Raw genomic sequence first — 22,809 nt, forward strand, 5'->3', positions numbered from 1 at the left:
AATGAATGGTAGGTGAATTGTCTATACACAATTTACCATTTTCTTCATATAATTACATTCCATGTACACTATATACATATATATCTCTAACTATAATCTATATATAGATGAAAAGGTTATATACTGACATGTTTACTACAATCACTTCTAGATCATAAATTGAATCTCCTATTCTTTTTTATTCTTTTCTAAAACATACAAAAAAGGAAGGTGAATGATGATGATGATGCTGATGCTGATTATGATGATGACGATGTCGATGGAAAATGCAAGCATTGAAGAAACAAACAAAAAACTAAGAGAGAGAGAGAAACCCCACCAAAATTATCCTCCCTAACGTGTTTTTGTAGGCAATTGTTTACAATGTTTCAAGGAATTTTTATTCAACTCATTTGCTTGCATAGTTAACCAATATCACTATATACACACATACTCACGCACACACACACACACACGTATGCACGTATGCACATAAAACTATCCAGGATAATTGTATTTTATTGGTTAATTTTTGTAATACATACATGCATTTGTTATATTCCTTTAATACATGGGTTTTTTTTTAATCGAATATGCATGTATTCAATATGTATGTGCGGTCGTTTTCATTCATGTTTGTCCCACCAGACTTTTATTATTACTATTATCATTAATATTATCATTGTTACCATGATTTCATTTCGTCAAATATTTCCAAACTTTCAAACGTGAATTCACTTATAACAATCAAATATTGTTTAGTTGAATTTCAACACAATTATTATATCCTAATTATTAAAACCTCGAATTAATCATTCAGATTATTATCCTCTCGTATATTTACCTATATACAAGTATAACTCTATCACATTTATATCCATCTATATTGAATGAAAGTTGGGAAAAACAAAACGATACCCAGTGAATTGATTACAAATAAGTATTCTATTCATAAAAAACATATTGAACTATTGAAATACAAATTCTATTGATAACCTACCTATTTTCAAAACAAACAAACAAACAAATAAACGAGGCATAATTAAAACTAATCGCTAAAATAGTTGTTATTATTATTATTGCCAATCATTTAATTTTTTCAAAATATAACACGAACAAAAAAAAAGAAGAAAAACAAAAAGAAAAAAGAGAAAAAATAATTAGCGAAAACTTTATTTCTTCATTGTATCTAACTTATTACTCGCTAGTTACTGATAAAAGGAGATTAAACAGATAGTCTTTTCAACAACAACGACAACGACAACAACAACAAAATATACTATTTACAAAGTACATTTATTTCATTATACATTATAAATACTGGTGTTCTACTGATTAATCAATATCATTCTTTTGGATAATAAGAAAGGTAGGTTTTGAATTGTGTTATAACATGTGAATATTATGAAACCCTTTTTTTGTTATTGTTCTTATTGTTCTATTTCATGTAAACCATTTATTCAGCTTAAATAACTAATACAATACAAATTTAGTTGTAATAATCTTTCAGGAATCTTCATACCAATGTGATTATGCTATAAGTCAGATTACAATGGGCTTAGATGTTATATAAATCTCCAATATAGAGTTCTAAATAATAAAGTTAAGTAAATGGTTAAACAATTCGACTATCAGTTATTATATCATAAGTTTATGCCTTTATTGATTTTGATTTGATCATTATCACACTAGCTCTCATATTTACACTATGATCTAAAACCATGTATACTAATTCATATCTGGTAAATGGGATAAAAATTTTAAAGTGACAGTTAAACTACAAAAAAAACAAATCGATAACAGGATATTGTGGTCATACATGCTTTGTGACAAATGTCATATATCATTATCTACAAAATAATAGTATTACAATGTGTTGTCCATTTTAACAACATTCTAAAGTAGAAGAGGTTAAAGGCTAAAACAAAATGATTATTAATTTACTTGTTAACCAGGTTATTGATCTTGAAGCAATGATTTCATCTACACGGTATGACAATAAAAAATAATACATGGTACCCGAAATCATGTTACTATGTGTTTACTTGGAAGTCATTGTTAGAATTGTCTACTACAGAGAGAATTATGAAGTTGAAATGTCAATTACAAAAAGGATTATTCTTATCATGATATTCAATGCTGTTCAGAACGCCCTGATTTGTGAAACAAGTTTGTTCAATAAGATAGATTGATTTGTGTTCATGAATTTATATTGTTTGAAACCTTCATTATTCATCGTAAGAGTTTGTATTTGCTCGTTAATAATATATTGGACTGAATTTGATAAGGCTAAGCTGTATGGTATTTAGATTTTTTGAACTGATGTTTCTCTTCTATCTGGAGTTACAATTTGAAATGAAATCCATAACAAGCGTTTCAAATTATTTAAGAATATTTAATTGGATATATTTGAATCACAAGTATCGATACTGTCACTGTCACTCAAACCCGGTATTCATCGCTTTAAACTCTTGAACGTTGTCAGGATTCATTGGCTCACACTGACACTTTAAATGGTGATTACTGAGTTCGTATCAATTAGGAATAATCATACTTGCATACAAATATATTCAATTGAAAAAACCCAGATAGGATGGAACGTAAATTGTACATTCCACAATTAACCACTATGTAAATAACTCAATTTGACAGAAAAACAATTGCTGGACAAATAAATCTGTGTTAACCACTCCGACTATGAGAATAGATGATTCGGATTAGAATCCTACATGGGGTATCAATCTCAGCATTATAGGAATACCTTACTGGTGAGTGCGAAATCGAAAGCACTCCAAGTAATTGGTTTCCTATCGGCCAGCTTCGACCACCTAACAAATAATATGTATTTCAAGCATGATATTCCACTATTTTTCCGAGTGTTCATCATTCGCTGAACATAATGTTATGATTGGAATGTAATGCATCAGAAATCGCGTCTATTTAATCTTGACTATTTATTCACTTGGAAATTGAGATCACTTAAAGTAGCCAAATAATTCCTATTCTCAGCTCCAGGTTCTATTCTTCATTTATGTTAAGGTATATATATAATGATGTAAAACGATTTACTCATTGACTGAAAACTATTTTACGGTTGATCACTTTTGAAGAATTTTTGACATTAAATCACTGATACGTAATATTTTATATGTCTGAATACTGATGTGATTGTGAATGTTAGAATATATTTGGAAATATTTAGGATTCACTAAATAATTCTCTAATTAATCTGAATTCGTAACAAATATGATGAATGGATCAATGTTAGACCACCATTGAAAACCTGGAAGCACTGGTTCAGTGGTCTAGAGGTTAAACATCCGCTCACGAGACTGAAGGTCCTAGGTTCGAGTCTCGCGTGCGAGATCGTGGAAGTGAATTGTTGAAGGGGCCCTATACTAAGATGAAACGACCATCTTGTATTTCTAGATTTTTAATGGTGGTCTAACATTCATCCATTCACCATATCAATCTAAACTTAACAATCTTCACAACCCTATACTTAACATCGTATACCTTGATGAAATAGATAGATTGTAGTTAGCTGTGGAATCCAGAATATATGTTTAGTTCTATTTGAAACTCGTCTGCTGAATGTATCTAAGTCGCATATCTGGTATTCATATTAAGATTCGAATGCAGTACCTTTCACTTAAAACTCCAAACTCTTTACCCAATAAGCTTATGCACACTCTGTGATTATCTCAATTAGCTTTCTCCAATAGATGATATGTATATCTGATATGATATGTAGATATGTTTTTCAAGTGGTTCCGAAATTATCAACACGAAATCAGGTACATAACATTCCAATTTTATAGAGTATAATGAAAATTACTGTTACTTATGTGGAAATGTTGTATCATTTACTAATAATAAAATTGAACCATGATCGAAAACTAATTAAAGAATGATTGAAAGGAAATACAGAATAGTTTTGATTGTTCACTCATGATTTAACTCAAGGTCCACTCCGAGGATTTTTAGTTCTCTCAGAGTTTGGGATATCATTCAACATCAGAAAATCTATTGAAATGCTTCTATTTAATGAGATGTTTATTATTTACATTTCCTATAATATCTGAGGTAACTAGAATTTAATGTTTACAGAATTACTCGTATGTACTTCTAAAGGATCTCAAACAACATTAAGATTCTTGTTCAGTCCTCATTGATTATAAACAACATCTCATTTGTTCCTACACCATATAGAGAATACATTTCAACAAGAACAATTAATTTCATAATCTACTTATTAACAAATAAAAAGTTTAAATAGTTGAGATCATGAGTCAATTGAAGCTAAACCATCACTGAAAACCTGAAAGCACTGGACGACCATTTCGTCCAATTATAAGACTTCTCATCAGTGCTCATCTACAAACCCACCTCACAAGATTTGAACCTAGAATCTATCGGAATCCCACAATAAGACGAAACAGCCATCTAATACTTTCGTGTTTTCCATAATGATCTAGCTTCAATTGGCTCATGATCTCAGCTATTAAAATTACTATAATATCCACAAACTCCCTCTTCTGATATTTCAGATATAAAGATTTTTTGAGCATAAATTATTTATGAACACGAAAATATAAAAAAACAGGTAAAAAAAAAACAAAACTTTATTTCACCAACATCTATCACCTCAGATTAAATTTATTGTTCATTTTACTGATTAATTCAATATACTTCTTTTTTTCGTTAGAAAATTCAATGAGACTATAATTTATGGACGAACCAATCAGATTTAAGATAACAGGTTCGAGATTTTAGCGGGAAATTCATTCACCCATTCGGTTAAATAGAGTCTTAATATTATAGCTGATGTTTGTTCGTGATAGTAACCTTAAGTCTAAATTGTAACCTTAACTATCAACTTTAAATCCTAATCCTTATTATTCTTCAAACTGCTTTATAACCCTCATTTAGCCCTAATAAATAGGTAGACACCCTCAAGGTCACTTTAGCGTCAATCAAAGGTTGTCCATAAATTATAGTCTCACCAAAAATTCAATTTTCTCATAATAAGATATACAATACAATGAAGTTCATTATTGGAATAGGCTTTCTTTTTTTTTAAGAAAATCAATTACTACTTATTGCAAAGATCTGAGACTATTAAGTATTTGACTATAGTCTAGTTTATGAATGAATACAATTGAAGAGTTTCAATCGTTCTCTAATGATAATGAAAAACCGGTCGTTTTATGTTGAATAATCTTTCATTTGACTGACTTCAAGAGATACTCCTGGAGTTCTAGTGAGAAGCCGTTACCAGTGGAGTTCAACCGGGTCTGTTGTGAGATATCAGTTCACTGAAGACAATGGTGTGCGGTGGCGCAACTTCGTGGATTGGTTGAAGTTAGACATTAACACCATTGAATGCCTGCTCAGTGGTCTAGTTGGTTAAGCCCCTGGCGCGAGACTGAAAGGTCCTTGGCTCGAACCTCGCGGGGTGCGGGATCGTGGGTGCTCACTGCTAAGGAGTCTCATACTAGGACGAAACGGTCGTCCAGTGCTTCCAGGTTTTTCATGGTGGTCTATCTTCAATCGACTCATGATTTCAATCAAAAATATATTGTTGTTTGTCTAAGAAAACAATTTTTTTAATTCAGAAATTATCATAAACTTATTGGTAATGTATAGTTTAAACTTTAAAATACCGTTAAATGTAATGAAACGATAACAAACAAATATAACAGCAATAAATCATGAGTTGATCTAAGCTCCCAGAAACAATGAATGGCTTTTCCATCCCAATATGAGAGTCATCAGTAATGTGCATCCGGAATCCCACAAGAGGGAATCGAACCTATGATAAATTAAGATTCAATAAGAAATAGGCACTATTGTAATTGAAGCTAATTAGTATATATTAATTTAATTCATTGTTGTTTATATTGTACTTTCATACATTTAATAATATGAAATGATTGTAAAGTTTCATTTGCTAGTTATTCTTGTCTTTTCTTTCTTGGTTAGTCTGCTTCATTTTGTTAGAAATTAGATAGTTTCCTTAGCTCATAGATAAAATGTTTAGTTCATAGTTATATGTATTTGTCTACCAAATATCCTATAAATTACAAATACCTACTTATATATTTTAAATCATTGAATAAGTTAATGAATAGTCGCGTCCAAGTATTCTAGTATATAACATGTTAACATTCAAACCGATACATACTGGCTTCTAGTCTAACTACAGACATATACACTGGAATGAAGGATAGATATATCCAACTAATAGATCCTAAGCAAAATGAACAAGGAACTTTATCAGAAGGGGGTTTTGTGGAGGCTTTAGTAATTTCAATTGTTGAGATCATGAGTCGATTGAAGCTAGACCAACATGGAAAACCTGGAAGCACTGGATGACCGTTTCGTCCTACTGTGGGATTCCTCAGCAGTGCAAATCCACGATCCCATACGCGGGATTCGAACCCAGGATCTACTGGTCTCGCGCGCGAGCACTTAACCACTAGAACCGTGATCTCAACAATCGAAATTACTAAAATCTCCACAAAACACTCTTCTAATAATCATCAACATATGCTCACTAGTGACTGGCTTCAAGATGTATATCCCGAAGTTCTAGTGAGACTCAGTAACCAGTGGGATCCAACTGAGTCAGTTGTGAGATATCAACTTACTGAAAACAATGGTGGATTAGTTGAAGTTAGACATTAACACCGTTGGATGCCGGCTCAGTAATCTAGTGGTTAAACGCTCACGCGCGAAACCAATAGGTCCTGAGTTCGAATCTCGTGAGGCGAGATCGTGGATGAGCACTGCTGAGTTGTCCCACAATATGACGAAACGGTTGTCCAGTGCTTCCACGTTTTCCATGGTGTTCTAGCTTCAACTGACTCATGATCTCAACAATTGAAACAACCTTTATCTAATTTCTATCTCAATACATTAACTAAAGTTTAATTCTAAGAATAGTTTAGTTCATGTAAAGAAGCATGTAATATTTTATAGATTCATTCGATTCTTTTTAATTCATAAAATGTTATTTGATTTATGATATAATTACTTGACTATTTTTCACCTAAATAAGACCATTTTATTCCATCCTTGTTTAATCAAAAAAAAAAGAGAACAAAGAAATTTATTAGAATTTAGTATATCATGCGTAATAATAGAAGATTAAGCTCAAATTAGCATGATCACTAGTAATAAATATCATGAGGAAACAAACAAACAAAGTTGGTTTCCACGTATAAATCTATAGTGAATTTTCAACAACAACAGCAAAAGTGTTAAATCATTAAACAATGTTTACTCGAAGGGATTTTATGAAGATTGATTGAAAAGCTATTGTGAAGACCAAGGAATTCTGGACTTTTCAGTTGTTATCAATGGGATAAACAATGATGTGATTAGAATTTGAGGTATAAGTGTGTGATCACTAACCAATTATTCTAATGATCGAATTCTCATCATAAGATGTTTAGAACTTGGGTTCAATCCTTGGTAGGATAGTAAGTATGTAGTGTTGAAGCATCCTTCCTATGTTAAGAAAAAAGGCTATCTAGTATTCCTTTGTCTTCACTTTTGTCTCAACTCAGATTAATCTGTGATGAAATGACCTATAAATCTAACGAATTTATCATAGATGTTCTAAGTATCAAATATAGGTTGCGTAATAACACAAAGGTAATAAAAATCAATAAAATCAATCAAAACAGGGAAATAAAAGGTAACAAAAACTGTTAAACAAAGATGGATAGTGGCTAGCAGTGGAATCCAGGACGCGCGTTTCGTCCTGTTTGGGACTCGTCAGCTGGATGTACCTGCATCTCAGAGTTGATGTTCACTCTGGGACTCGAACTCAGAGTGAACAGTACCGTTCGCTTCGAGCGCCATCGCGTTATCCACTTAGCTACTGAGTCCTGATAGCCACTTGCTTGTGCAATGGGTTGAAGTTTAATTCACTTGAAGATTCAAGTAAAACAATATCAAGTGAATTAAACTTCAATCAAACATCAATGGGAAGATTCAAATAAAACAATATCAAGTGAAAAAAACTGTTAAAGTTAAAAGAGAATACTAAAACCATAGTAAGGAATTGGACACGTTTTTTTAACATATAAATCGTATTTAACTCCGTAAAATGCTAAATCCCCAGTTGTGTAGAAATTTCTGATTCAAATACTCCTTTGAAGTAGTTCATTAGACGTTCTTCATAATCTTATAAAATCATACTGATGGTAGGATATGTCAAGTGATGAAAATTGGCCTTTTCTATGGTGTAAATAGTTCCTGATGTTTTATTAATTTTGTAATATATCAAATGTTTTTTAGGTGGTTAAGATATACGCTTTTTTTTACATGAGTTTCCCCTTTTATGCTCCGATTATCATCAACTTGATAATCGATTGACATATCATCCGTAATTGTGGTGATAGCTGTGAGTTTGTTTGTGAACTCGTGACGTTTATGTTGGCTGGTTAATGAGTGGTGACCAGTTCTGTGCTTGTTCAATACTTCTGATCACTAGTCTATTTAACTTGACGTCACATGTATTGAGATGTTAAGTGATTGGAAGTAGTCAGCACGGAACTCTGAACCCAGGTTTCATGACTGGTAAATTTGGTGATGCGCTCTGAAATAAGATAAGGATCTTTCGTTGTATTATTATTTGAAGTTTGCTTTTTTGATGAATAGGAACTAGCATGTAACCAATGTTCAAAGTTTTCTATTAATTGTGATCCACAGAGCTCAACTGTATCGGGTGTGAGATAGGTATTAACTGTGATGGTGAATTATGCATTGGATATAATGAGAATTGACCGAAATCGAATATCAGAACTACAAGGTCCCAACTAAATGATATGAAAACTATCAGGAAGTTAACTTTGGGACGAAATAGCTGTCTAGTACCTTAATAACTGTCTAGCTAAAAATCTGTCTTTCATGTAAAGTATCTTCAGATTATTCATGTGATTATTGTCGATGTTTTGCTAATAAATATTTATACGAAATATCCCCAGGCGTTACCCCTATTTGTTAATTAAATTAACTAGTAATGAATTAAATAAACAGAGGTTAGAAGTAAATTTTCAAAATGAGTATTTTGTCTTATTTAGGACTAATCGGTTATATATACATGTAACACAGTGCTACTGTCTTTTTATCAACTGGAAATTCATACTTATCTGCTTACATTACCTGGATTATCCACTCAGTTAATACCGAGGCAATCTACACAGGATGTACATATGCCAATAAAAGACTGATCAATTACAGTCCTAAATACCAATGGGAAGATTCAAATAAACAATATAAAAGTGAATTAAAATTCACCCGATTGCACAAGCCAGTGGTTATCTGAACTCAGTATCTAAGTAGATAACGAGCTGGCGTTTGAAGTGAATGGTACTGGGTTTGAGTCCCAAAGTAGACATCAACTCTGAGATGTAGGTATATCCAGCTCACAAGTCCAAAATAGGACGAAATGAACGTCTTGAATTTCACTGCCATCCATCATTGTTAGGTCTCTACCAAAATATTCTCATTATATATTTACCTTAATCATTTGTCGTGTTTTAGTTATGCTAAGTAAATAAATAAATTTGGTTATCTGCTTTCAATGTTTATTATGCTTGCAGTTAAAGCATTTGTTTGTATAAGTGATTACTACAAAAAGTTAAATACATCTGAAAAAGAGAATAGTTTCTTAGTCATTTTTCATCATAAATGGATATCAATTTTTGTACATTTGAATTCTTTATGCAAGCTAAGTTCAACTTCGTTTAAGTTTAATATACAATACAACTAAAATAAAATTCACTTGAGATAGTTTAACTGAATCTTCCTATTGATGTTTAGGATTACAATTGATCAGTCTCTTATTGGCATATGTGCATCCTGTGCGTATTGCCTCGATATTGCTTTAATTCACAAGCATTATAAACAAAGATGGATTGTGGATAACAGTAGCTAAGTGAATAATGTAATGGCGTTTGAAACGAACGGTAGTGGGTTTGAGTCCCAGAATGAACATCGATTCTGGGATGCAAGTATATCCAGTTCCAAATAGGATGGAATGCACGTCCTAGATTCCACTGCTGACCACTATCCATCTTTGCTCATAACTCAAATCATTTATACCTGGTATATTCAAACTAAGAATCTTGGAAATTTTCTGATAAATTTCAAAATAACTTTGAATGTTAACCTATAATCAAACGGAAAATAATTTCAACCTTATGTGTATTAAGATTAAACAGTTTACTAACAGTAGTAGTTCAAATAATTGAATATTGATCATTTCACAACAATTCAAAAATGTTTAAGAATTGATTTTTCACTGAAGACATTGGTGGACATATCGCTCAATTTCGTCGATTAGTTGAAGTTAAGCACCGTTGCATAACGGGCGGCTCAGTGGTCTAGAGATTAAGCGTTCGCTCACGAGACTGATAGATCCTGGGTCCCAATCTCGTGGGAGGGTATCGTGGCTACGCACTACTGAAGAGTTACATAATAGGACGAGACGGTCGCCCAGTGCTTACACGCTTTCCATGGTGTTTTAGCTTCAATTGATTCATGATTTCAACTATTAGATAAATTAAATCTTCAACTTGGCTAAGTGAAGCAACAAACAAGGAATAATCCGTTTTTTATAATCAAAAATAATTTGATTCATTATTTTTCTCAAAGTGAAGGTTTATTTGAAATTAATTTATAATCCCTGTTATGATAATTATTTCGTTATTATTTTGCGCGGTAATATTTTCAATGTACAATATATTGGATTTAATAGTCATGTATGTTGAGCGCTAGACAGAAAGAGAATACTTAGCCTTTTGTATTTGCCGCTACACATATATAAGCGAGAGCAATAAGATGTTGTATAATGACGTATATATCAATTATTAAAAGATATCCATCATCATCATCATCATCATCATCATCATCATCATCATCATCATCATCATCATCATCATCATCATCATCATCATCATCATCATCATCATCATCATCATCATCATCATCATCATCATCATCATCATCATCATCATCATCATCATCATCATCATCATCATCATCATCGAGTTAATTATTCTGAAGATTTTTTTGATTGAGATCATGAACCGATTGATGTTAGACCACCATTGTAAATCTGGAAGCGCTGCACGTCTGTTTCGTCCTATTGTGGGACTCCTTAACAATACTCAACCATGATGTCAGTCATTAAACTTTAAAAAAATATAGAAGGCACGTAGATGGAGGGAAATATGGTAAACTATGGGTTAAGATCTATGTGAAACTCAATAAAAATATGAATGGCAGACAAATTGAAATGTATAAACAATGCCGTCAATCATTCTTTATCTTAAATTTACAGAAAATGAAAAAAAAGCTGTAATTTTTAGTTGATTATTTGGACTTTTTAATAGAGATATATATGTCACCAATGCAATTAGTTCAAATATGATATTATACTGCTTTGCATAGAACATTTATTAAATAAATGCCGAATTTTTCATTTCATATTCGTTTATTTACTTATTTATTTAAACACATAAACATTAATACAAAGAAGCACCAAATAGATATGTGCCACATAAATCATTCGATTTGTGTGAGGGCTGCGATACTGACTGGGTGCCCAAACCGATGAAGTCAGCTGTCTTAGGGGACTACATCCGGAGCCTTTAACCTAAAGGTCTGATCTACAAGGCAGTGGATCAACATTACGAGATGCACTCCCATGGTATTCGGTGACCAACAATAGGTTCATACAGCATTCGTTCCCTCAGAATCCTGTAGCCCATCTGCACCATTGGTTTGGAATCAGAGTTTTCCAACTCCCCTAGGTGGATATTCCATATCCACCAAGCCGGTTAGAGTACTGGACATTCGCTTTTCATCCTCTCAATTTCTGAAACAACACTTCCGTTGCTAGAAGTCAGTGAGTAGGACTTCCTTCGCAGTGGCTGTATTCGTGAGGCCATGTGAGAGCACTTGGTGATGGAGAGTTGACTCTTTCCACCGTCGTCCGTACCAGGGAATTTGGGGACAAAATTTGTAGGCGAACGATGCATGTAATTTCATAGGTCTAAGTTTAGAGACCGTTGAAAAGATTACACTCCAAAGAACAGATACTAAACATGATCTTAGCTCACAGAGCCGAGAAGCAATAACAGTAACGGTTAGTGAAGCTGTAAATCTTCATCGACCGAGTTATCAAGAACATGTATGCCTAACGACTGCTATCAACTGGTATGAAGTATGGTTGAAGACAACCTGATAAATGCAACTAATGGTTGTAGATCTTGTGCGAAATGAGTCACAGGCGTTTACAATAGCTCTGTTGCATTCATCTTTCCTCTTCCCCGGAATTCCGAGTTCCATTATTTCTCCACGCATATTCTAACATCCTATCTTTTCGTATGATTATCTCAATGTTTAATTTTTCTCTCATTATGATTGCAACTACATTATTCCTATTACTTCATTATTCATTTTATTAATTTTCATCTCATATTTGTGTCAACTTGAGCCAATGCATATCTATACCAGGTTCTACATTAACTATGATTGACTAATTGAGACACTATAAGCTCTGATTATTCATTACTAACAAATATTATGTAGAACATTTGAACCATTGTGTTTAGTAGAATTAGAGTACATGTGCATGAATGAGGGAATGATATTAATCGTAACAAATTTATACAAAGATTTTTGTTTCCTTAGATGGGATTCCGTATCAGGTAGACAAGATGAATGAAAGTTAAGTTTTCATGTTTGGCCTGTTTTATAGGTATTCATAAACTTAAATTTTCATATGGAGATATGTTTGTAAGTAGAACTACTGGATAAGTGTATCACACCGACCCAAGTATTGTCCATTTTGGCCTAGGTAAAGAGGTAAATTAGTTTAAAGGTCCATATTATCTCATTTATTGAATACAGATCACAAAACTCTTTTTTTTTATAACCTTACTTACTTACGCCTGTTACTCCCAATGGAGCATAGGCCGCCGACCAGCATTCTCGAACTCACTCTGTCCTGGGCCATCTTTTCTAGTTCCATTTAATTCTTGTTCATTTTTCTCATGTCCATCTCCATTTCCCGGCATAATATATTCTTTGGTCTTCTTCTTTTCCTTTGAACTTGAGGATTCCATGCGAGGGATTGTCTTGTGATGCAGTTGGATGCTTTCCTCAAATCTACTATATACACCCATCATTAAATTGATAAATTAAAAAAATATATTTAAGGTCAATCATGTTAATCTAATTATTTATTATATTTTTGGGTTCATTTTCATTCATTCTATTCACTTTATTTTAACTTTCATTAACCTTCATTATTCCCAATATTAGTTAGTTATTCATGTCAATTTAAAATAAAATAAAATATTAATTTGACCATTTTGTATTTGTAAACCTATTGTATGTATGTATGTATGTATGTATGTATGTGTGTAACCTTGAAGTAACCTTAAAGTCAAGGTCAATTGGAGTAAATTAAAACAACTAGTGAATCGAGAAAAATAAAAATTCACTATTCTGTTATTTGTGAATAAATAAAAATTTTAATAGTTGAATTCATGAATTAATTAAAGCTAGACTAACATAGAAAACCTGAGAGAATTGAATGACTGTTTTGTTCTACTGTATGGAATTAGCTTCAATTGACTTATGATTTCAATTATTGAAATTACTATAATATCTACAAAACCTTGTTTTGATAATAATCAACATATGCCCACTAGTGACTTACTTCAAGATGCATTTTCTTGGAGTTCTAGTGAGAAGCCGTTATGAGTGGAGTTCATTCAGGTCTGTTGTGAGATATCAGCTAACTGATGACAATGGTGAACGGTGGAGCAATTTCTTGGATTGGTTGAAGTGAGACATTAACACCGTTGGATGCTGGCCGGTTAAGTGGTCTAGTTGTTAAATGCTAGAGCACAAGACTGATAGGTCCTGGGTTGAAATCTCCTGGGGGACGGGATCGTGGATGCGCACTGCTGAGGAGTCCCATACTACAACGAAACGGCCATCCAATGCTTCCACGTTTTCCATGGTGTTTTAGCTTCAATTGATTCATGATTTTAACTATTGAAACTACTAAAATCTCCACAAAACCCCCTCCAAAAATGAAAATTTGAAAAATTATTATGTATTATATAAGAGAATTTATAAAGTAAGCTCAGATGTAATCTTGAAAAAACTGAATTTGATGTTAACGGTGTGGAAGAGCTACAGTAGTTAGGCTAAATTTTGATCTATTAACATGTAAAATTGTAAATGTGCATTAAGTTATTGACTAATTCATGTCATGTACTGTTCAGTTCAACATAATAGTTGAATTCATGAGTTAATTCAAGCTAGAATACTATGGAAAACCTGAAAGCACTGGGATTGCTCAGCAGTGCATATCCATGATACCGCCTCGCGATATTCGAACCCAGGATCTATCAGTCTCGTGAGGGAGAGCTTAACCTCGAGACCATCGGTATTCAACGGTGTTAATGTTTAACTTCAACCAATCCATGGAAATTACTACAATATCCACAAAACCCCTCTCAGATTAATAAATGATATGTAACTTAATCGATTCATATATAGTTGACAATTAACTTGGGATTCATAATAAGTCTTCAACTTTGTACTCATCTTTGCCAATTTCGAAGTATATTTCAGTGTATAAGCAACTTTTCAGCTGAAAAACTAATGAAATTACTATAAGTAAAACAGTGAAATGGAAATTATACTTATTAGTGTAGGGAACTTTGTGAAGACCGTAGAGTTTTCATAGCTTACATCATGAAATCCCCTTAATTAGATTACTATTGAGGACCTGGAAACACTGAAATTCTATTTTGTCTTACTATGAGACTCCTCAGGAGCGCACACCAAAGACTCCGCATCCGAGAACCGACCCCAGGACCTTCGGTCTCGAGCGCTAGTTTCGCCTCAAGATCACAGCCGAGATCAAATGGTATGTTTGGTTATGAATGCTTCCAGAAGTTCAAAGCAGTCTGAAATAGTATAAATACCTTTGTTTTTCTGTATATAAAATAACCTTGGAGTAAGCCGTTCTTTTCACACTTTGCGCCTTTTTTCTTGTGTTCAAGTTGTCGTTCAAATCTAATCTTGGGTTCTAAAAAGCGTCAAATAGATTAATCCGAGCATTCATTTAGAAGATTTATTACCATGATTTTAATAAAAACTAAAATGAGCATAAAAATACCGTTTAATATATATTGAATATCAGTATAGTGTTGTGGAGATTATTAAGTTATTGTCTAACTTCATGAGGCAATTATCGGAGTTCTAGTGAGAAGCCGTGACCAATGGAGTTATTCCATGTTGAGTAGGGATAGATATCTACCTCAGCACAGTGGAAGATGGTCGTCTGAAGTAATGAGTTATTGTGTTCACTGGTTATCCACTATATAATTAATTAACATTTAATTGATTAAATTTATTAATTAGTTATCATTAATAAAAGGATCAATGAAAATAATTTACATCCCGATGATAGACTAGTCAACATTCCCGTTAATGTTTACTGTACTAGCTTGAAGAAAGATGACCGAACCATAATGTAGCATCAGTTTATAATGTCACTAACTATTAGTTTGAGTCATTTTCATAGATACTGACTACCTAGTTGTGATCCGTTCAAGAACGGTTGGTAGTGGTTAAAAACTGGATGACAGCTTGGAATAGGTTACAGTGACACAGATACATTTACTCTTCATCTTTTTCAATATCATAAATTATAGTATTCCTTCACAACTTACCTTTTCATTCTTTATCGTTTGGAACCACATTCTCATTGGTTAATCTTTCTAATAATGATAAATACTGAATTATTTAAATTTTTTCACTAGTCATTTCTATCAATTTCATCTCATTATGTTAATGTCAATGTGTCAACTCATCACACGTTATTCGTGCTAAGTTCTACGTTGATGTTGGCTAACTAACAGATAAGTACAGAATCTATTTAATGTTAATTATAAACTGTAATCTGTTTGTTATTTCATTAACATCTATCAGCTCCTGATACACTGCTTTACTCAGTATGAATTTCTAGAGGCTAGGTGTTCGAGCATGAGGCCGAAGGTTTTGTGCTCGATTACCACTTGTGGGATAGTGGAGGTTCATCTCTGTGGAGTCCCATACTATAACAAAACGACCGTTTAGCACTTCCAGGTTTTCAATGGTGGTCTAACATTGATTGATTCATGATCTCAAATACACTTCATCATATTCAACAATGCACATATGTTTCTGAGTTATCATGTACGAATATAACTATATTTTCAAAGTGAAAGGAAAGTCTACTTGAACAAAAGAGCAATAATGTCATAACTTAATAAGAATTTTATAAATTTTCTTACATTTAGCATAATCATCATCATCAGTACTCCATCAAGCATTTCATTTCACGCTTATTCTTTTCAAAACCTTCATTCTTTCAATCAGGAATCTACTAACCACTCATTCTTATTTCACTAAATCATTTAGAACAATTACGCAAGTAATTTAATTTCTCTGGCGTGCAGACAAATAAATAAACACGAAAGTAATTTGCATATAACAAAATCACTATTAGTACCTCTACTATTATTATTATTATTATTACTGACATTGCTACTACTGTGGTGTATGCTACTTATGTCGACAGATATAAAAAGTATGTAACACCAATCGGAAATGAAAACCTTAGCAATGGAAGACTAAAAGGATCTAGTTGAAGAGAAGACAGAAATGTCAATAGAAAGCAATGGTGAACTATAAGAATCATACAGAATCATACATATGATGGAATTTTGCAAATGAAGTATTTAATGTATGGTTCTCATATTTTACAAAGAGATTTTGTAATTTAGCGCTAAAATAAACTGATTATCCCCACGTGCATGTTCATTTATTATACTACTGAATAATTAAGTTTATTCCCAGTGTGTTTTCGTCAGTATCTCCATTTGTGTTTACATCGTCCTTTCGTTTATTTTTTAATGCAAATCTCCACAATCTCAAAGGATTCGGATAATATTAAAAAATGAGTAGATAAACGTATTCTTTAAAGGCTTTTACAATTTGTATCATCATCTATACAATCGTATACGCATATGAATAAACATAGAAAGAAGAGATAAGAAATAAATTCAACTCAGTTTATTAACTACGAAAGAACTGATAGAACAACAAACAAATGACAATATACTACTACTACTACTACTAATACTAATACTAATACTAATACTAGTACTACTACTACTACTACTACTACTACTACTACTACTACTACTACTACTACTACTAGGAATAGTAATAACAATAAGAAGTTGACTTTGTTTGGTTATTGTTTTTTTTTCTTTGTTCTCATAACATTGCGAAAAAAAACCGAAGAAGAAGGAGAAGAAGAAGAAAAATGTGAACAGGAAGAGTATCTTAAGTCTTTATGCTTCCTTACAAGAATGGAAGAAATCAATCGATTCGATAATCATTGAATTGGCATATGTTTTTGATTGTTCATCATTATCTGTTTAATTTGTATCTCACTATGCGAGTGTGTGTACATACATACACCCACCCACACACACACACACATGCAAAGATAAATGCACATATGTTTTCTTTCAAACGACTTCATTGAACAAAAACACATAAAACATAGAGAAGAATAAGAAAAAAGAAAACAGAAATAAAGAAGAGTAGTGACAGAGAATGATAGGGTGGAAGAAAGGATCGAATGGATGAACTAAAAAAATTTCCCATTTTAATCTCTTAGATGAAAATTAAGTTTTATATTTTCCTTTAACTTGTAATAATGCTCACACCTTATTTATTACATTCAGAAGTATGGAATAATGAGAAAGAAAATCAATGTTTATGTTAATAAGAAAGAATTTGTGAATTAAAAGTTTGACATGAGATGAATTAATTGTTCATCGGAATGAACTAAGGATGTAAATTAGTGATTAATAAAAAAACCATCTATAATCAATCTATTAAAAGAAGTGACCTAAATTGAACATTTCGATTGTTTATCAATTATAATTTGCATCGGATTATCTAAATTATTTTTTGTTTGAATTCATTTGGTATTGTTGGTTAAAATCTTCCCATTGATTTTTAGGACTACAATTGATCAGTCTCTTATTCGCATATGTGCATACTGTGCATATTACCTCGATATTGCTTTAATTTACAATCATTATAAGTTAAGATGTATGGTGGCTAGCAGAGGAATCCAAAACGCGTGTTTCATCCGGTTTGGGATTCGTCAGCCGAATGTACCTACATCTCAGAGTTGATGTTCATTTTGGGATTCGAACCCAGTATCGTTCGTTTTAAACGCCATCACATTGTCCACTTAGTTATTGAGTTCAGACAGCCACTTGATTGTGCAATGGGGTGAAGTTTTAATTCATTTTGTATTGTTTGTTTGAATCTTCCAATTGATTCCTAGGATTGTAATTGATCAGTCCCGAATAAGACGAAACATGCGTCACTGTCATCATTTTGTTTCGTAACCGGCTAATCATAAATAAACATGACCAAGTCATTTTTTATGGAACAAATGGATTTTAGCTAGTATAAGAAGGTGAGGCAAGTATTTCGTCCTGTTCGAGACACTTCAGCATGAAGTACTTGATTTCCAGTGTTGATAGTCAGATTGCGACTCGAACTCATTACCATTCATTCCCAACACGTTGTCCATTTAACTACTACGTCTAGCTAGCCAGTAACTTGTTCAATGAGTAGTAATCCTTGTGTGAACATCAGTACTGAAACACAGGTAGTTGAAGAGATTCAAATAGTAGAAAAAACTCATGCTAGATACATCTGATAATCAAATAACAAGTAGATTATAATTGGTAGATGAAGTCGATATAGAAGTAATCCACTTATAATTGGCATATAACAGCACAACTCAATCAATTTCACTCTTCATTATCCATAGAAATTTGAAAAATCATCATCGATTAAGAATAGATTTACTAACAAATTCCCATGTTCAGCGAAGAGATCTCTTTTTTTAACGAGAAAATTTGAACACGAATAACCAAGATGATGTAATAGAACAAGATTATAATACTAGACTACGCAATACGAATAGTAACAATAGACCTAGTAAATTGGTAACGAATTATAACTTGAATATAGTAAGATGACTAAAATGTTTTTATTGCAATAATGTCTCATATTCTCATTATATTATTCATAAGTATTCACCATACCACATTACTTTTTTACACCACTATGACCTTTAAGACCTTTCATTATTGTAACAAAAACCGGGTCTGTTGTGAGATAGTAACTCACTGAAGACAATGGTGAATGTCGCTGAATTTCGTGAATCAGTTGAAGTGAGACATCAACACCCTTAGATGCCAGCCAGTTCAGTGGTCTAGTAATTAAAGGCTCGCGCGCCAGACTGATATGTCCTGGGTTCGAATCTCACTAGGCGGTATCATGGATGCACATTGCTGAGGAATCCCATACTAGGGTGAAACGGCCATCCAGTGTTTCCAAGTTTTCCATAGTGTTCTTCATTTGACTCATGATTTTAACCATTGAAAAACATTTTAGTCATCTTACGACATTCACGTTATAATTCGTTACTAACTTATTAAGTCTATTGTTATTATTCGTATTATGTAATTTGGTATTATACTCTTTCTATTACATCATCTTGGTTATTCTTTGTTCATATTACCCCACGGAACTAGTACTTTAACAAAAAAATTTCATATATATGTACAATTGTACAACTTGATAATATATTCATTGAAAAGAGATCCGTTCGTTGAACGTCGGGTTTTTAATGTTTAAATGGGAATGATCCGTCAAATTGCCATGTACAAATTATCAGTAATTATTGAATATATATATTCCTTGTTTCTTCCCTAATTACCCTCAACCTAATAATTTGTTTAGTTAAACTGGAAAATTTATTATTGCTTTTTGCAATCTATTTAAAAAATAGATCATAAATCCAAATATTGAAATACCATTAGATGCTGGTTGTAGGTAGTCGACAGGAAACCCTCGACTCGGGTTTCGTGCTACTTGGCACTCGTCAGCAAGGTGTACCTGTAATCTTGAGGGATCTGGTGCTCCCTGGCTACCTACAACCACTATCTAATCTCAATATACAGTGCCCGAACTGTCGAGTCACCTAGTCTGTTGGCCACATTGCAACATGGTCGATAGCATTCGATATGCACTAATAATAAGGACTAGACACGCGTAACATTGATCGCCACCCAGTGATCAATCAATTGTGATTGAAATACCATATTTGTGCACTTTATTACCATTAAAGACTTTTATTATTGTGTCAAATAAACTAGATTTTTACTTGGTGTTGTTTTACTTGTAACTTATTGTTATGTAGGATTGCAATCGATCAGTCTCTCATTGTCATATGTACATTCTGTGCGGACTGCATCGATATTGTCTGAAGTCACAAGTTTCATAAGTAAACTGAATTTAGATTAGGTTTAAATGAATAAATATCCACAAGAAAATAATTCGTACTACTACTAATACTATTTCAATAGTTGAGATCATGAGTCCATGAAGCTAGACCACCATAAAAAACTTGGAAGCACTGGACGGCCGCTTCATTGGAAACCAGCTCAGTGGTCTAGTGGTTAAGTGCTCGCGCGCAAGATCGATAGGTCCTGGGTCTGAATCCCGCGAGTTGAGATCGCGGATGCGCACTGCTGAGGAGTCTCACGATAGGACGAAATGGCCGTTCAGTGCTTCCAGGTTTTCCATGATGGTCTAGCTTTAATTGAATGATGATTTCGACTATTGAAATTACTAAAACCTCCACAAAACCCCTTTTGATAATACTATTGATATTATAATATGTAGTATCATTGTGATGAACGAGAACTTAGGTGGGGAAGACTAATTTATTGTTTCATACATAATTACATAGTGGTTTAGTGAAATATAAAAATCATACATTGAACACATCATTTGCACGTCATCCATTAATTGTCACTTACAAATTTTATTGTTTCCTCATTCCTGTTATTATCTTGGCTAGTTTCAGTTACTTTCTTTTTTTCTCTTCATTTCAATTTTCTCAATCTTCTTCTTAAAGACATCCCACTACCGTCTGGATGTACGTACGTCAGTTAGTCAGCCAACTGCAACGTAGGACCAGTAAAATATATGCATCGGTCCAAGTCTCCGTACCTCATTAGCACAACAAGATGAACACCGGATTAATAGAAATAGTTAATTCAATGGTGATAATATATATAAATGAAAGATTGCATATAAGGACATAGTACAGGAAAGAAGAATAAGTTCGTAGGAAGAAAGATATGAAGCAATTTTAAACTCATAGTTTAAAGGAAGACAAAGAGTGTATACATTTATGGGATTATGATCGATTCTGAACTATGTCACTCAGAATCTTCAACCATTAGTTACGATAGTCACGCTGATCCCAACCAAGTAGATTGTATCTACCAACATGGCTCGGATTAGAAGTTAGTGATTTCAAGCACTGATGCTACGTTTTTACTGGTTTGGCCGCCCCTAACTTTCCCCCAACCATCCCCAACACTAGTCAGCATTGCGCGTCATGGTAATCGATGTTCAGACATACGTAACACATGGCCTAACCATCTCAGTTGATGAAGATCCACAACCTTATCAACTAATTTACCATCATTCCCTAATACCCTAAATCTAATCTCACTATTACTTACCTAGTAATCCCAGTAGATGCATACGAAGTTCTACGTTGTTACTGACTGACTGACTATCGTCTATTGTGTTACATACTACTTATATCTACAAATATAAGTAGCATATATCACAGTCTTAAATTAACATTGTTCAAATTCTTTTAGTAAGAAAATAGTCATAAATAAATGATATAGACAAATATCAATATACATTTATGCATATTTTATCAATAGAATAAAGGAAAAACAAACAAACAAACAATGAACCATTTATTTTTCTTTATTTCACCTCATACTATATTGTCTCCTTTATTTTTCTTCTCTATTTTTGTCGTTGTTGTTGTTGTTAACTGAAAAGTTCACTAGTAAACATGTTTGTTTTAATAGTTTTGTTTAAATTCTTTTCTATTTAACTATAGTCATTTTATTATTCATGTTAGATGCTGAAATTTTAATTAAATGATCATTAAAACAATAATGAATTCAATAATAAATAAATAAAAAGAGAAAAGAAAATTAGTTGACCTTGATTATTTGAGTATCAATTTTGAAATGAGAACATTTTATTGTATAAAGTTGAAATTAATTTGAGTTTATATTTTAAAAAAAAAAGTTCATATCAGTAAAGGGTATTTTGAGGGATATTCTAGTAATTTTCAAAAGTTGACATTATGAATTAATTGAAGTTAGACTATCATAGAAAACCTGGAAATATTGAATGGATGTTTTGTTCAATTGTGGGACACTTCCTTGACAATATACATTCATGATAATGACTCATGTGATTTGAAATGAGGACGAAACAACTATTCAGTGTTTCCAAGTTTTTCATGGTGATCTAACTTCAATATTCAATAATTATTTCGTATTTTGTAATTAACATGTGCTCACTAGTGACTAGCTTGGTGAAGGAATTCTCGGAGTTCTAGTGAGAAGCTGTGACCAGTTGAGCTAATCCATGTCGGGTAGAGACAGGTATCTACCTCAGTAAAATGGAAGATGGTCGCGCAATTTCATGGATTGGTTGATGCTAGACAATATCATCATTGGATGCCCGCTCAGGGGTCCAGTAGGTTAAGCGTTCGCGCGCGAGACTAAGTGCCCTGGGTTCGAATCCCGCTGG

At 32.8% G+C, this 22,809-nt stretch overlaps 1 protein-coding gene across 1 annotated transcript in view; it reads left to right on the forward strand.

The window, feature by feature from the left end:
- The first annotated feature begins 532 nt into the window (after nt 1–532).
- Nucleotides 533–22,809, forward strand: part of MS3_00008421 (uncharacterized protein) — a 69,013-nt gene continuing 46,736 nt past the window's right edge. Inside the window, exon 1 of the mRNA XM_012937052.3 lies at nt 533–1,348. The gene's annotated coding sequence lies outside the window, so the exon portion shown is untranslated. The remainder of the gene's footprint in view (nt 1,349–22,809) is intronic.

The sequence above is a fragment of the Schistosoma haematobium genome, chromosome 6 (assembly GCF_000699445.3).
Source record: "Schistosoma haematobium chromosome 6, whole genome shotgun sequence".
NCBI classification, from domain to species: domain Eukaryota; kingdom Metazoa; phylum Platyhelminthes; class Trematoda; order Strigeidida; family Schistosomatidae; genus Schistosoma; species Schistosoma haematobium.